This window comes from Pteronotus mesoamericanus, unplaced genomic scaffold (assembly GCF_021234165.1).
Source record: "Pteronotus mesoamericanus isolate MK-2021 breed Mesoamerican mustached bat unplaced genomic scaffold, CSHL_Meso_final contig_130, whole genome shotgun sequence".
NCBI classification, from domain to species: domain Eukaryota; kingdom Metazoa; phylum Chordata; class Mammalia; order Chiroptera; family Mormoopidae; genus Pteronotus; species Pteronotus mesoamericanus.
In genome coordinates, this window is record NW_026555060.1 from 11,556,915 (window position 1) to 11,574,618 (window position 17,704).

Genomic DNA, 17,704 nt, shown 5'->3' on the forward strand with positions numbered 1-17,704 from the left:
CAGGCCTCTAAGTCTTTTGTGTCTGTTCTTTCTCCTTAGAATCTTTCTCCCTTATCTCTTGGAAAAAACCTACTCTTTCTTCAAGTTCAAGTTCTATCATTTATTACCTCTGCTAACAATATCCAAATTTTATCGATCCCTTACTTAAATCAAAAGCACTGCTGAGCACTCTATTTAAAGTCTTTTTTAAAAAAGATTCATTGACTAATTTTAGAGTGAGAGAGCGAGAGAGAGCGAAACATTGACTTGTTATTCCACTTACTCTTGTACTCATTGGTTGATTCTTGTATGTGCCCTGACCAAGGATCGAACCCAGGACCTTGGTATATTGAAACAATGCTCTAACCAACAGAGCTACCTGGCCAGGGTTCTATGTGAAAACTTAGAGGTACAAGAAATAATGGCGTATGTTATAATTGTTGGAATCTTTCATTTAATAACATAGTATATTGTATTAAAATTGTTTATACTGCTTTCTCCCCAACTAATCTATGAATTCTTTGAAGACAGAAACTGGTTTACTCAGTTTTGTGTCCCTAGTACCTAAAACAGTCCCTGGCACATAAAAAGCATTGGACAAATTTCTTTAATTCAATTGAAGAAAGAATGTCATCCCCCTGACAGAATGACAGGTAGGTGCAGTCTAGGAGACAAAGTCATCACTGTTGTCACCCAGACTGTTGGTTACCCCCAAGACCCTCTTGACCTAGGCAAACGAAGTAACACCTCTTAGTTTTATCCCAGTTAAGTTCTAAGTTCTATGTAGCTCTAAAAGTATGTGCTAGTGCACCAGCATGACATTTGCTCTACTTAGCAAACTGTCTTTTATTATTTACCCTTTATATTGGGTTCAGGTGAGTTTTAGTCAATGAAAGCAATTATATTAAGGTCAAATTAAAGTAATACTTTAAAATCTGATTTTGCAAAATCAGATCAAATTACATTTAGACTTTAAACTGAAAATGATACTCAGCTCATAGAGGTGTTTAATGTGATCTGCTTTGTGTTTTTAAATTTTCGAATTGACTTTCAGAAGATAACTCATTTAAAAGGCAAGCATTTTGGCTTCTTTTAAAAAATCAGAAACTCTGATAATATCAGCTCCCCACTCCCTCCAGACATTCTCCATTGGACACAAGCTGCCAGCTTCAGAGGCAATGTTTCCCATTTTCCTGCAACCCCAAGGGGTGACTAACCTACCTGCTTGGCCCCTGAAGGCACTAGAGTTTATGGTGGACCTTGAAGTGAAGGGCTTGATTACATAAGTCTCTAGCTTACAAAAGATCATAAAACCTGTAAAGTGAACAGCTTGGCCCTGAAATTCAGTGATGCTCTATATGAATGATTTTCAATAATCACATTTGTTCCTGCAAGTAGATTTTCCACAATTGTTATTCTCTGTCTTCTAGAGAAGAAACTTTTTTGTACACTAGGTATTTTCCAATAAGATGTTGGCTTTTTGGCATTTAAACAAAAGAAAAAAATACTTAAGAGAAGTTGAAGGGCAAAACAGAAGATTGGCTTCACAGACCCAATATGTGTGACTGCTGTATTGATCACATTTGAAGAATGCACTCTTATCCCGCAGAGAGTCACAAGTGTCTTTCCCTTGGCCCTCTGTTCTCATGGAACACATGGGAGGAGGGAGGTAAATGCTTATAAATTACCATATGTTTTGTTCTACACTACAGGTGGTAGTCACAGTCACTTTTAATTACACCTAAAAATAAGCTCTGAAGTTACATAGAACATGCGTATTTACTCTTATTTTCATGAGATTCCTTTAACTAGGCATACAGTAGGTCCTGCTATTGACAGTAGTTGGCGTAAGTGTGGGTTTCAAGGGACAAAAACACCCCAAGAACAGACTTTGACGAGATCGAAGTTTATTTCTTTTATGTATGACAATGTCTGGATGGAGGGGATTCAGGACCACTTTGCCTATAGTGGAGTCAGGGGCTCAGGCCCTTTCCATCTTATTGCTCAGCCGTGCATGACCTACATTCCCTGTCACCTCACAGTCCACAGTGGCAGCTTAGTGCCAGCCTGACTCCAGTAATCCTCCAGAATGCAGGAAGGAGAAAGTCCAGAATATTCTGCATCTAGTACTCCTTAAATCCCATTTTCCCCAAGAAGCTCCCTCAGCTAATTGAGACTGGACTGATCATTTTTCTTCTATATTCATTTAAAACCTACTACTACAAGACTTCAGTCATTTAAATACTTTGCAATGTTTTTATGTTATGTATATTCTCAACATCTCTATCATCATGATTGTCCTGAAATCAATGAGTTTTAACCCTGACTACACATTAGAGTTGCCTGACAAACTCTCAAGTGAAAAGCAATTGTCAAGTCCAGGATCCACACAGTAAGTCCTCACTTAACATCAATAGGTTTTGCAACCTTAAGCAAAACAACGTATAACAAAACCATTTTTATCATAGGCTAATTGATGTAAATGACTTAAGATCCTATGGCGTCTCATTAACATTGGAATGAGACATCACGGAACAAAACCATAGTGAATAAAATGATTTTATTTGAGGACCTGCTGTACTTGGAAAACTGCAGAGGAGAAAAAAGGACTGATAGTTGTGGGGCAGGGTTGGGGAGGGGAGTGTTAAGGAGAGGATTCACCAGTTGCAGGTTCTACCAGTGGCTCACTTGTACACCAGGCCCTAAGGAGAACGTGTACCCAGGCAAGCTAGACATCAGGAAGCCCAGCTTAGAATTCTGGACAGATATTCCTGAGGCCAAACTTGATCTAAAACCATGAGGCTTCATATCTGTGTCTGAACTGCACAAGTCCATGGGCAATGACCAAGAGTGGCAGACATCAAGCACTGAAGACCTGAAGCCCTTACCCATTTTTTTTTCCTGTGTGCATGCGTGTGTGTGTTGGGGGGGGGGGGGCTTTTGTACAACTCCAAAGGGAATAGGACCTGGAGGTGGGGAGTGGGGGGTGGGGGAGGGAGATGAAAGAAAGGGAGGGAGGGAGGGAGAGAGGGAAAAAAGAAAGAAAAAGAATTTTTGCCTCTCTAGTGTGGAGGCTGAGTCAGATTGAGTTTAATTTAGAAAAAAGTAATGTGATAGTTCTTGTGACTTGAATGTCATGGAATAAAATTGTGGATGGGTGTGACAAAAGCTGATAATTGAATAACACTTTATTGTCATATCTAAGGTCTCGTGCTCTGCTTATTATCTTATAGTAACTACAAAGCTACCCTTTAGAATGAATACAAAATAGAGAGGTAATGTTGGTAAAAATTTAGATTCCTAAAGAGCCCCAGATGTAGATGGTGAGACCCTTATTGAAAGAGATACTTGTGTTTTCAGATTCTTGTAGCTGAGGAAAATTTTAAATATCTTCTTAGCTAGACAGTTTCCTTGCTTTCAGTATTTTCTTATTTGCAGAAGAAAAAATAGGGTTTTTTTCCACTTTAAAATTTCATTCCTGCCATATCTAGTTAAGTGGGCACTTACTATATTTTTATTTATACACACACACACAAATCCAGGAAAACAGATGCCCATTTTACACTAAGTTGCTTTGAGTTTTTCTTCTATATATTACTTTTAAAAGCTTCTTTTTTTAATTTAAAATATTATATTATCCCTGTCACTTGAAGTAGACCAGTGTCTTAATATGGATTTGGTGATCAATTCACTAGTAACTAAAGCATTAAAAATACAGTTAATTCCTAGATTTCCCTTTTTAAAATTGGGCCATTTATAAAAAGCAAGAAGCTTGGTACGCTGGCAGTCCTCATTCAATGAATGAATACTGAAGGTTATATAAAAGAACTCTTCTGAGAAACAAGAACTGAAGAAAATCAGGCCTGGTAGTCATGGAAGTGCAACTCATTCATTTTTACATTTCACTTTTTTTAGGGTTAGCATACGGGGAATAAAATTCAGAAATAATAAATGTATAATTCTATGAGTTTAAACTAATATATATAGCCATATGCCCACCACACAATTATGATGTGCATTGTAGCATATTCCCATCACCCAGAATGTTCCCTTGTACCACTTTGCAGTCAGTCCTCTCCTGCACCCTGGCCCCTGGTACCAGTGATTCTTTTGCCTTAATACAAATAGAGATGCATAAATAGAATAATATAAACTTCTGCGTCTGGCACCTTTTACTTAGCACAATGTCATTGAGATGTATTCATATTGTTGTATTAGTAGTTAAACTTTTTATTGCTGATTTATATATAATATTTATTTTTAATTTAATGTATGTTTTCATTCCCCTGTTAACAGATATTTGAGTTGTTTCCAATTTCTGTCCATTACAGATTAAACAGCTATAAACTTTGAGTACAACTCTGATGTTTTCATTGATCTTAGATAAATGCCTTATAATGGGGCTAAATTTCATGATTAGGCTATTCTCTGTAGAAATTGCCAAATTGTTTTGTGAAGTGACTGTAGAATTTTACATTTTCATCAGTAATGTATGTGAGTTCCAGAGTCTGCACATCCTGAACAACATTTTGTATTGTCAATCTTTTGGCCCCTCTATTGTTTATTTTCTAGTGTTCTTTCTAAGAAAGCTTAGACCAACCCAAGGTCACAAAGATTTTTCCTTTGATTTCTTCTAGAAATTTTATAGTTTTAGCTTTTATATTTAGGACTATGGCCCATTTTGAGTTAAATTTTTGTATAGTGTAAAAGGTGATTAATGTCCTTGTTTCCCCCCAATATAGAGAGCCAATGGTCCCAGCGCCATTTGTGAAAAGACTAGCTTTCCCAGTAAATTGCCATGGTACTTTTGGCATCATTTCTAACATTGTCCTTTTTCACAAAATCCCATCTAATGTCCTTTTAACCAATTTTTCCTCAATCAAGACCATCCTTCTCACTATATAGTCACGTTTAGGCAAACAAACAAACAAATAAATAAATCAGCAGGAAAAAAAAGTACATAAAATCCTGTAGTGGTTCCATGACTCTGAGACGTTGCTCAGATCCTCTTCAGGACAGAGATACTCACTCCAGCTGCCAGATGATTTTTGGTAAGTGGTGGCTCACGGTTGTGTCCCTCTCCAGGAATTGCCGTAACCAGCCTTGCCCAAGGCTATGCTCTCCTCCCTGGGGACTGACAACTTCCAGTGCTCTCTCAGTGTGGGTAAGGAGGCCTGGCTACCTGGACTTAATGTGGGACCACTCTAAAGGGCCACTTGGAGTGCCGTCTCAGGGGCATCTGTACCACAGACAACTTCCCTTCACCCCTTGCAAGCACTGTTGCCCAAGTCAACCCCCAGTGAATTGCTGCATGCAGATCTCAGGGTTTCGGGGACTTTTTCCTAGGGAGTCTGACCTGTGATCATCTTAAAGCTGATTATGTCATTCCTCTGCTTAAAAATCCTTTGCCAACAGACTACACTGTTAACTCCCTAATTTGGCATATAAAGGTTTTAACAGTCTGGCTTCAATCCATTTTTCTCTCCTCCGCTTCCTCAGTCAACACTGACTCTGTCCTTTAGACAACTTCATAAATTTGTTACTTCAAAATTCCCCATGCCCACTTCTTTGCCTGTGGTCCTCTCCCTCAAGGATAAATTTCTCACCTTCTGCTTATCCTTCTGTTCTGCCCTGGATCAGATGTCGCCTTCTCTGGCAAGTCAAATCATTTTCCTCCCCACAGCACCATGTCACCCTTTATATAAGAATTTACCATCTAACATTGAAACAGATTTGTTTACTTACCTGACCCTCCTACTAAATTGTGAGCTTCTCTTCACAGGAACTGGGTCCTGGGCTGTCTTCAATAGGTTATAGATTTTCAATACATTTTTGGTGAGTGAATTAATAATAAATACCAAGAAAAGCTGGACATTGTAAAAAGTATTAAACATTTGGAAATTTTTGCTATGCTTGGTTTCTGGTGTCTTATATCTAGACCAGCAATTTTCAACACATAAGCTAACTACTAAATTCTGCAGCACACCAAGAAATATATTTCTTGCCAATTTGACAAAAATAGGTATGATTTGGATTGATTTACAAAAAAATAATAATAGTAATTACCTACCCTTATTGCTGCAAAGTGACTTTTTAAAAAATTAGGTGCCTATATTTGTACATAAAGAGTTTTGGTACCAAGAATTAACCAATCAGTTACAACATTATTACGCGACATGACCAATAAGATACAACACTATTTATATTGTGTTGGCCAAAAAATTTGCGTGGTTTTTTCTGTAAAATAAAAGACACATTTTTCATTTTCATTAATAACTTTATTGATTTGGATTTTTTGAGTATGTCACCTATTTCCCACGTGGTAGAACATTGTTTGTTCTCAATTAAAGTCTCAATTTGATAGCTATCAACTTCATCTGGTCTACCCAACTTTGAAGCATCGCCCAGTGAGAAATCTCTAGCACAAAACTTCGCAAGCCACTTTTTAAAAAAGTATACGTTATTCATTATGCTATTATGGTTGTCCTGATTTTCCCCCCTTTGCTCCCCTCCACACAGCACCCTCTATTCCCTCAAGCAATCCCACAATCATTGTTCATGTCCACGGATCATGTGTATAAGTTCTTTGGCTACTCCATTTCCTATACTGTACTTTATATCCTCATGGCTATTCTGTAACTACCTATTTGTATTTCTTAATCCCCTCACCTTTTCATCCATTCTACCCCTACCCCCATCTGGCAATCTTCTGGTAACTAAAAGTTGCTCTTTATCTTTAACCTGTAGCCTTTTAATAATGATGTGTCTTGGAGTGGGCCTCTTTGCATCCATCATAATTAGGACTCTCTGCCCTTCCTGGACTTAATGTTTATTTCCTTCACCAAATTAGGAAAGTTTTCTTTCATTATTTTTTCAGATAGCTTTCCAATTTCTTGCTCTTACTCTTCTCCTTCTGGCACCCCTATGATGCGAATGTTGGACCTCTTAAAGTTTTTCCAGAGGCTGGTTATACTATCCTCATTTTTGTGGATTCTTTTTTCTTTTTGCCTTTTCAGTTGGTTGCTTTTTGCTTCCTTATATTCCATTGATTTGATTCTCAGCCTCATCCATTCTCCTGTTGTTTCCCTATAAATTCTTCTTTATTTCAATTAGTGTATTCTTCATTTCTGTCTGGGTCTTTTTTATACTGCTGAGGTCCTCACTAAGTTCCTTGAGCATCTTTATTACAGGTGTTTTGAACTCTGCATCTGATAGATTGCTTATGTCAATTTCATTTAGCTCTTTTTCTGGAGTTTTGATCTATCCTTTCATTTGAGCCATTGTTCATGTCTTGGTAGTGTGACCTAGTATAGTAGGTGTTCTGTAGGGTCCAGTGACACAGCCTCCCATATCACCCAAGTTGGGTACTTGAGGTGTGCCCTTGTGTGGGCTGAATACACTCTCCTCTTGTAGTTCAGCCTTGGTTGCTGTTGGCAGGTCAATGAGAGATTTTTACTCAGGCCAGTCAGCTTCAAGGACCGGCGGTGACCACTGACCACCAACCTCCGCCCTCCATGGAGGATCAGCTGTGCAGGGGCAGGGTTGTGGTGCTCCAATGTGGTCTGCAGCTGTCCAATGGGTACGCTGGCCATGTGGTTTTCCGGGTGATACAGGCCAAGCTCAGCCCTCACCTGTGTTTTGCCCGGAGCACCCTGCCTGATCTGTAAAGCAATCTGATATGGCTGCTACTTATGCTGGGCTTGGAGATTGCCAGGTGAAGCCAACCTGTGACTCTAATGTGGCTGCTGCTAGGGCTCACTGAAGCCAGCAGTTGCTTGTTTGATAGAATTTAGGAGCCAGGATGACCCACACTTATGGAAAAGTAGCTTGGGTGGGCCCATAAATTGGGTCGGGTAGAGCCTCTGTGGATCTCTGTGGGTCACACAGTGTTAGCCAGGTTGATGGAGCCTCAGATAATGGCACCAGCCTACCAGCTCTGTGGCGAGAGGGCTCAGCAAAGGGACAATGGCCTCTGCTCACCCGGATGCCAGCCTTTCCCTGGTGTCCTTCAAACTGCCACCCCAGTGCTGGAGCTCAGAGGGAGCAAGTCTGAGTAGGTGAGTCCTTGTGTGGGTTCCCTAAGAGGAAGTGCTTAGGGATCCAGCAGCCTCCTCCACCCACTCAATTCCTACTGGTTTTTGCATCCAGAAATTGTGAGGTATTATCTTCCTGGCACTTGAACCCTGGGCTGGGGGCCTGGTGTAGGTATGGGACTCCTTGCTCCCGAGACATCCCTCCCAAATTTTTATCCATGTGGGTTGAGGGTGTACCGTTCCGTGTCCCACCTGCCAGTATGGATGGATGTAGTTTCTTCAATTCTATAGTTGTCCAACTTCCATTCAACTTGATTTCTGATGTTCCTAAGTGATGGTGGTTCTATATTTTAGTTGTAATTTTGATGTGGTTGTGCGAAGGAGCAAGCCATGTCTGCCTACATCGCCATCTTGACCAGAAGCCTGCAAGCCACTTTTGACATGTTCAATCAGTCATAGCACCTCTCCATACACTTCACAAATCTTTTTTGTTTTTTTGCATTCCAGTTGCATATAATAAAGCGTAATATACTGAAAGTGTTGCTTATTTTCTTCCATCTTCAATATTAAAATGGCTACACAAAAATTCACCATATTTGGTAAGTTTTTTTAATGCATGCTTATATGACAGCTGTCACAATATGATCTAATAAAATTATTTCAAATGAAGTTGAAGACAACTAAGCTTGCTAAGACACTACTACAGCCATTGTACAGAGAAAGCCAAATGAGCTTTTTAGCCAACCAACTATGACTTACATATTAATGGTTCAAAACAGGGCATTCACACTGGATGACTATTATTGTGTTGGCTGTTGTCATTTTCTTATTTGACAGTCTAAATGAAAAGGGGTCATTGCCCCTGACTAAATAGTCAGGTATTGAGTATTTTAAAAATTCTTGTGCCACACCAGTTGAAAATCGCTGATCTACACTATCATGTATCTTCCCTAACAGAGTCTGTATTTTTAAAAAAAATCTTTTTTGAATTCTTGACTTACCACATTAACCAGCAACAACTCCAGGCAAACACTTTTAGATGAAATGAAATCCAAACCTCAGGTTTTTAAAGTTAGTTCTGTTTATATAAAAGAGGACTATGGAGGGTAGAAACACCAATGATTTCAGGGAGAAAAAGAGAGAGATCAGAGAGAGAGTGTGAGGGAACAAAAGAGAGAGACTGACTAGTGAGAAACTGGAAATTTTCTTCCCATTCCCAAGAGGCTTATTTTTTATCTTTCTTTTTCACATGGTAAAGTGTCAAATTAAATTGCAAAGTTAATTCTCATCACTAAGGAAGGGATCGTAAATGTATTAATTAAGGATTACTGGGCATTTTAATTTTATTCATAAGGATGGAAACTTTTTAATTACTAGACATTTATTTGTTATCTTTTACATATTTACATTATAGAATATTATAATTTAACATTAATACTTTAGATTCTAGGTTCTAGAGACTTAGATGACTATTTTTAAATGAGAGCTGTGCTTAATGATAAACTTGATTTTATAAATTATGATGCTGGAGTTCCTTTGAGAAAATTATTTTCTTCAAAGATAAAGTCCTTAACAGGATGAGATCTTAACTTGAAGGAAACCATGAATACACTGTGGAGAAGAATGATTTGGATTTCACTCTGGGAGAACAAGAAGTATCTTATGAACACTTACTGTCTGTTTCAGTGATTTATCTTATGCATAAAATGATCTTTGCGTTTTCAAACAGATGATGAATCCATCCTTACAGAAAGTGAACAGTTGTTCTGCAAGAAAATCTAAGAGAAAGAAAAACAGATTTGCTCTTGGTAAGGTAATAGTGTAAAAACAAGATTTTTTTAAAAAAGCCTTGTGTCTTTGACTGAAAATCCAGTTATTTAATGATTATGTCAAAATTCTTACTTGAAACAGTGAGGCATACACTGAAAAAATTGGAATCATTGTCTTCTTTACAAATAAATGTTGATGAAACTGTAAATTGTAAATTATGAAACAGTAATCTGAAAATAAAATTATAATCCATTTAAAATTAAACACTATGTTTTCTTTTTCCAAATTTGCTTTTCCTTTTAACATTTAGTTTGGATCCTTCTGCTACATTCTCTCAGTAAGAAAGCTATTCTAATTCACAGATAATATTAAAAAAAATAACTTCTCAGAAAGGAAATAACACTGGAAATCACAGTGCTTCAAGGAAAACTAAATTATAGTATTTTAAATGGCACCAACAATCAAAGTTTTTTATTTTTTAAATTAAATTGTGGGTTTTTGTTAAAATGAAAGCTTTAATTTTTTATATATGGACAGAGAAAATAAGTGTGTAGACATAGATTGTCCACTTGTCACCTTGACAGACAGGGATTATTATTAATAATAGTGTAATACAGGCATACAGAGAGTCTGGAATTCTGTCTCTGTTAAGATTTAGATCCTGCCAGTGGTAGCAGCTGTTTTAAATTTAAGAGGACAGGAGTGGGTTAGCGACATTTTGTAAGAAATAAATGAGCCTTCAGCACACACCAATTGCTGGTAAATTCAGAAAATAATAAACATTCTTCCTTGAGCAAGGAAGCAAGATAGAAAACACACCTGCAAAAACTTATTTTCAAAACGGAAAAGATGTTGCTGTGGAACTGCAACATTTGCTGAAGTTTCTCCATTACTCTCTTTTCGCCTTTTTTCCCTCTCCTTTCTCATTCAGGGCAGTCCTCTGACTTCAGTTTTTCTTCATTTATATAAAATAAAACCCAAAACTTCACAACCCAAAAATGTCAGCTTCAATTTCAAAACCTAAGTAATTCTCTATTAACAGTTTGTTCACCCTAACTTTTTTCATTTAGTCTATGCTTTTTCTGTGAAAACAGCATCCACATATTTTATACAATGAAACAATAAAAATTAATCAAACAAAACCCATCAAAAAGCAATCAAAAAGTGCCCAGAAAACTGAACAGTCCTTAAGCCATACAATGAAGCATCTGCCTAATACCATATTAAATATAGATAGTATGTTTTTTGCTTTATCCTATGGTTGGCATTCCAGGGAGTAGGTGAAAAACTTTGACCAAATTTCTTCTTTAAGTCAACTGTGTGAAATTTTAAACTACCAACTTTCTAGTATTTGTAAATATCACATAATTGATATAAGTGAATTTTTTTCTTAATAAATCTAATTAAAAACCCAAATTCTTCTCAGTTGCTATTTTAATTTCCTGAAAGACTAGAGCCTTGTGTCTGTCATTTAACACCCTGTAAACTACATGTACTTATTCCCTTGTCTTAAATCATAATTCATAAAGCCTCTAAAAAGAAGGCTCTATATTGAGAGGTAAAGTAAAAACTGAGATTAAAATAAAGAAGAGTAATAACATAGATACACTTAATATAATCAAACTATAGCTCTATGCCTAAATTTACTTCTAAAATTAGATGACTATCATCAAAATAGCCCCCTGTATTTGCGGTTTTCAAAACTTTTTTGAGGTTTTTGCCACCATCAGGAGTACCCCCCCCACACACACACACGGGGGTCGGGGGGAGAGGGGGAGTGAGAGAGGACAGGCTGAGGTACATAAACTGAACTGAATTAACAGAGTGCATTTTAGGTCACTTCCAGGCTACACCATGAATTAAAGTAGAGTATTTTCTCAAATAAATCCAGCCCAAGTTTTATAAAACTGTGTTTCAGTCATAAGGGTGCATATCAATTATTGCTTATAAGGCAAATTAGTGTTATAAACTTCAGGGTAGTAGGGAAGGTGAAAGAAATGAGAAAATAATTCATATTACCATGATTTACATCGCTGTTTCCAAACAGGACATGAAGACATGAGACATAAGATCCTTTGCGCTTATGATCGTAAGTGCCAATCATTACCCCTCAAACCACATATAGTTACAAAGCTGGAATTAAAACAATGACAAAAACAAATACGGAAAAGAACTTCAGTGCTGTGATCTTCTCATTTTGATAGTTTTCCCCCCTCCTTTTGCTATTGGAATTGAAAAGAAGTTTGTCTTATATTATTATTTCTATATAAAATTTGGGCCTGCATGTGGCCTCTCCTAACCTGGAAAGATCCTTGGTGGCAGAAGATACATTTTTACTTATCTGTCTGCCAATGCATTGCCATGCACAAGGAAGTTCCTTTAAATGCAATTTTAAAGCCAAACAAAAAATAAGAACTCATTGTCCTTCAATTTAATCTCAAAGATATAATCGTCAAATCCTTTAGCTAGTGCCTCAAAGGAACAACATGATAATCTTTGATGTCAAACGCAAGTCTTGAACCTGTGGGAGCAAAGCCTCAGACGCCCTGAAGTCCAAACCATAGAAATCTAATTTTGAATTAAATAAAAAGCATTTTGTTGAAATGGGTTCATACATTAAGAACCCCTTAATGCCTATCTTCTACTAATTTGTCTTTATTCTAGAAAAAGAAATAATTTTGATATAATCTAGATCACAAACATAACACAGTAACTCAAATAGTAGTTACTGCTATTAACTAAATATTGGAGAATTTTAAAACTATGAAGAGCGTTTTAAGGGGACAGGATCAGAAATAATTTTCAAGATGTCAGTATTCTGAAATGAATACATATGCTCAGAAAAATCTAAATTAATATTGAATTTATGTTATATATTTTAATTTCATACAAATATTTTTAAATGTGTGAAAGTAGAATTTATATTACAAAATAAATGCTAATTTTTCAAAAAGTAGACTTTAGATCTATTGTGTTTATTCATTCAACACACATCAATTAATGTTCTTGCAAAATACTGTGATACTGACATATAAGAGAAAAATATTACCAATGCATTGATTCTCAAGGATCTGATAAGATAGTAGGATACAAGTAGTAATAATACAAGACATAAAACTAGGTAGTATTAAATTTCAGTTATGAATATAAGTTTTAAATAAACATTTAGAAATTTATACTTGGCAATGTAATTATAAGCCATGACCATGTAGGTTTACTAAGTGAATTAATGCATATAAAGTTTTTTAAACATATGTAGTAAGAGCTACAAATGCATTATTAGCTATTTATTCCAAAAAATCTAAGGATAAGCTTTATAAAAAATGTCTAGTTTATTAAAAAAGAAAAATGCATTTATCAATATATACAAAAACACATTTAATAGATTTTAAAGATAATTAACCAAAAACAAAGAAGGAAAAAAAATCAACCATAATATTACAAGGCAAATGGCTAAAGCCATCATTATTAAAATCAGGGTTCAGCCATGAGGCAGAAGCCACACCAGCTATTTTAGTGGAGAAAACTTAATATAAAGAAATATTAACAAGGTGCCAAATTATTCACAAAGTAGTATGAAAGAGAGAGAGAGAACTTGGGATCACAGAGGTAGTAATTGCAGGAAGCAGCTACAACCCTATGATTGAATGAAATCAAGAAAAACCCTTGTGGAAATGAAACTTAGACCTCTGGTATCTCTGAGTAGGGGTGGGGTGTGCAGTGAGGTGGTTTCCACACATGCTGGAAAATTGTTCATGGGATTTTTCTGCTGCTATGGAAAGGAACTGTTCTGGCCAAGATGAGGAACCATTGGTGGGATGATGCTCGTTAGAGCAGGGAGCAAATAAAAAGCTCACAGAAAACAAACAGGAAGAAACAGTCCTTTCGTCTTTCTCCAGCCTGTGATTTCTCTGCCTATGAACTCTATCAGCAGTATTCAACAGGGAGCCATCTTACAAAGCAAAAACACAGTTTGCAGAGTTCCAGTCCTAGCATGGCAAGCATAGCATCAAAACATAGGTGTGTAACTAAGAGATAATAGCTTAATAAACGACACACTCACTATCATCATTATTATTCAAAATTGTTTTGGAGACCTAGTCTAATGCCAAAGATATGAAAACAAAAAAATAGTAATCAATATAGTTCCAGGACAGGGTCATTCATTTACTTGCAGAAGATGTTATTATACCTTTTTTTTTAATTAAAGATTTTCTTTATTTTTAGAGAGAGGGGAAGGAAGAGGGAGAGAGAGGGAAAGAAACATCAACGTGTGGTTGTCTTTTGTACACCTCCAACTGGGGACCTAGCCTGCAACCCAGGCATGTGCCCTGACTGGAAATTGAACCAGCGACCCTTTGGTTCATAGGTCGGCACTCAATCCACTGAGCCACACCAGCCAGGGCAGATGTTATACTTATAAAACCTAAGAAACTAACCTAAGAAACTATATTAAATTATTTTTTAAAAATAGAAGAAGAGTCTGGTAAGGTAGCAAGATATAAAATAAATATACAAATAATAAATTTTCTCTGTACTTAGTGCATCAGTGAACTCTGTTGTATAACAAAACAACCCTAATATTGCAGTTGCATTCAATACCAAACATTTATTTCTCACTAACATTCCATGGGGGCCAAGGGCTGGTGTTAGGAGATACTCTTTCATGAGTCTCTCATGTTTTTACTATTTTGCTGGGTATGTTTAACCTTCAACACCCAGCTATTTCTCAGGATTGTGTTTGCAGGGAACAAACTTGCTGAAACAAAGTAGTTTCCACCTCTGGAGCAAAGAGCAGGCTTGCTCACTGCTTGCTATGAAATGACAGGATGTAAAGTTCAGTGTTCCTCTCCTGTAGTGCAACCTACTATGTGTTCAGGCATCCATTTGGGCTCCTTCACGCCACCAATGTGGGGGTGGAGACTCAGGTAACCAACATAAATAGGCAGATACTCTGGCTGTTATCTTTTGTCTTTGATTCAGGCATTATTTTCTGCCAGCATCCATGAAACTGGCAAGTTAACATCTTAGCTTGAAAAATAAGGTAAAATAGGAGACCTATCACAGGGTTTGACAGTTGGCTGCTACTCTGCTCCAACCTATGGGTTGGCTGCAGGCCTGCTTCTTAAGCATTCTCATTCCAGCATCTAGGTTAAAGGGGCAGCCCCTACTTGGACACTTTAATGCCAGAGAATAGAATCTCAAGAGGGCAAGTATAATCTCACAATTGAATTTAAAGCTTCTGTTTTAATGTGTTTACATCAGGTCCACTGACATTCATTGGCCAAAGTAAGTCACATGGCCAGCCCGAATGGGGATAAGAAGTATGCTTCATCTCTAAAGAGGTATTGCAAATTATAACCAATGAACATGGATGTATAATTCTCGTATTAAAGCGGGAGTAAATAATGACCAATAACATTGTAATACAACCTGTCAAATTAGTGGTCACCAGTTAAATATAAATGGAAAATAAAACCCTACTTTTCACAATAGCAAAAAATTTTTTAAAAACTATAAAAAGAATAAATTTAACAAAAAAATTACAATATCTATATGAAAACCTTTTTTCTTGAAAGATATAAAGTAAAAGTCAATAAATGCAAACACACCATGTTACTAGATGGAAATATAATATGATTTTAAAATTCCTTTCTCACTTTAATGCAAAATAAATCATAATCTTAGTTTTAGCATTCTTTAAAACAAAAATGAATTATATGTCTATGTGGACAAGGGGGGGTCATCTATGAGAAACTAAGCAATAAAGCAAGTTGCAGAAAATGTGCAATATGATACTCTTTTTATAAAAATAAAAACCACCACATGTTTGTGTGTTAATGTAAACATAAATATAAGTTTGTAGGAGCATGAAGCATAGGATACGTTACTTGATTTATCTCAGAGAGATGAACTTATAAGAGACTAGGGGAGTAATCCTTTTTTCATTTTATATACCTATCTTGTTTGACAATGGAGTTTAGTCCAACAGTAAATAAGATACCAGAGAATCATGCAAAAATTTTAAATCTTGTCTAAGTCTCCATTAAAGGTTGCCATGTGTTAAGCTGCTGACATAGATGTATGCATAGAACAAAAAATGTTTTTAAATAAAAAAAAATGGCTGGTGTGGCTCAGTGAATTAAGCGCCAGCCTGCAAATCAAAAGGTCGCTGGTTCAACTCCCAGTCAGGGTACATGCCTGGGTTGTGGGCCAGGTCCCCAGAGGGGGATGCTTAAGAGGCAAACACACATTGGTGTTTCTCTCCCTCTCTTTCTCCCTTCCTTCCCCTCTCTAAAAATAAATAAATCAATAAAAATGTTTTGCTTATTGAGCTCAGGTATGAGGGGAAATTAGGCAGTCACCTTCCGTCATCAGTATTGCTTTACTCTTCAAAACCAGCCTGGCACTCTTGAAAATACTACTTACTAAAATTTTCTTTTTTCCATAAGGTCAGTGAAGATGGCAGCCAAAATGCAAATCTGTTGAGGCTCACTTACACATCAAGGTTAGATTCAGGCTTATTACAAACAACAAGGGTTCCACTTTTTAGGCCTAAAAACACTGATCAAAGGAACCATTGAGTTCCTACCTCACCTTTAATGACATTTAAGTAAGCTTCACACGAACCTTATTTTTATATGGGCAGACCTTGTTTTTAGAGTGCAACTCCCTGCAGTATGTAATATTAAATATCAGAACATATTAAGAAGACACTGTAATGGCTGTGAAGATATTGTGTAAAATAGCCCTTTTAATCACCGGAAGACCAACTTTATAACACTAGCAGAAATTCTCAGGGACCTATGCATTCCAAGGTCTGCTGAAAATTGATCTGAGAGAATATTTTGAAGCTATTCAAGAATTACATTCTATAGTCAGGCACTAGAATACCTTACCTAAAGATACCACACATTGAGTTTTGCAAGGGATCAAGTTATGGCTCTTTCTTATTGTGGATTTTATGCATCTTATGACTGCCCCAAGAACTTTGTGCTGTGCTATGTGTCTATGTGTGACCTGTGGTTAAGATGCTGTGGAAAAAGAAGCTGTTTCTCAAGCCTTTGGGGCTCCAACCAAACCTAATAATATCTTTGAAACCCTGTCAAAATTCTTCTGAACAAATGAGCTATTAAAAAAATGCTTGGAATGTGCATCATGATGCTCCAGTAACACAGGATTGACAGTGAGGGATTCGGCAGGGGAAAATCATAGCTATTCACAGCTTAGCATCTAAAAATTAGAGTTATTTACTGACCAGCACTCCATGAGAATGAGAATTGTTCATATCATTACTGAGGTACTGAACCCCATGAACAGTGTAAGAGTATATGTCTTACGTTGAATATATGAATGTTCATGACAAAGTTCTTATGTCCGATCCTGGAGTTTGATAGTTATCAAAAAATATATATATTTGGCTGAAGAATGCAGGGGTCTTATTTTTAGAACATCAAGGAAACTACCAGCTACTTCAGACTTTCAAGACTAATAGTTTGATCCTGGCAGATATATTTGGCAAATACATTTGGAATTCTGTATATGGAACCTGAAATTTTAAGAGGTAAACACTAGTATTAATGTGTTAAATATGTTTCAGGCAGTTATAAATTCCATCCATAGGGAAAACAAACTGTTGTTAAAAAATGGTCCTTTCTCCTTCTGACCTAATTCTTAAAATTGATGTCAGGGAAAAATGTAAAATATCATCTAGTCTGCTTGCAAGATAAATTCAGGTAATATTTTCCTGATATTGTGTCAGAAAACTCCATTTGGAAATTTGAAAGGAAATTTTGACTTGCTAAGATTTCATTTTTGCCAAGCAATCCCCAAGAGAAGATTTGGGGAACACATTTGATTTCGTTGTAACTTCCAGAAAGTTATTTGGAAAAATTTTGGGTAAAATGGGTTCTTACTTTACC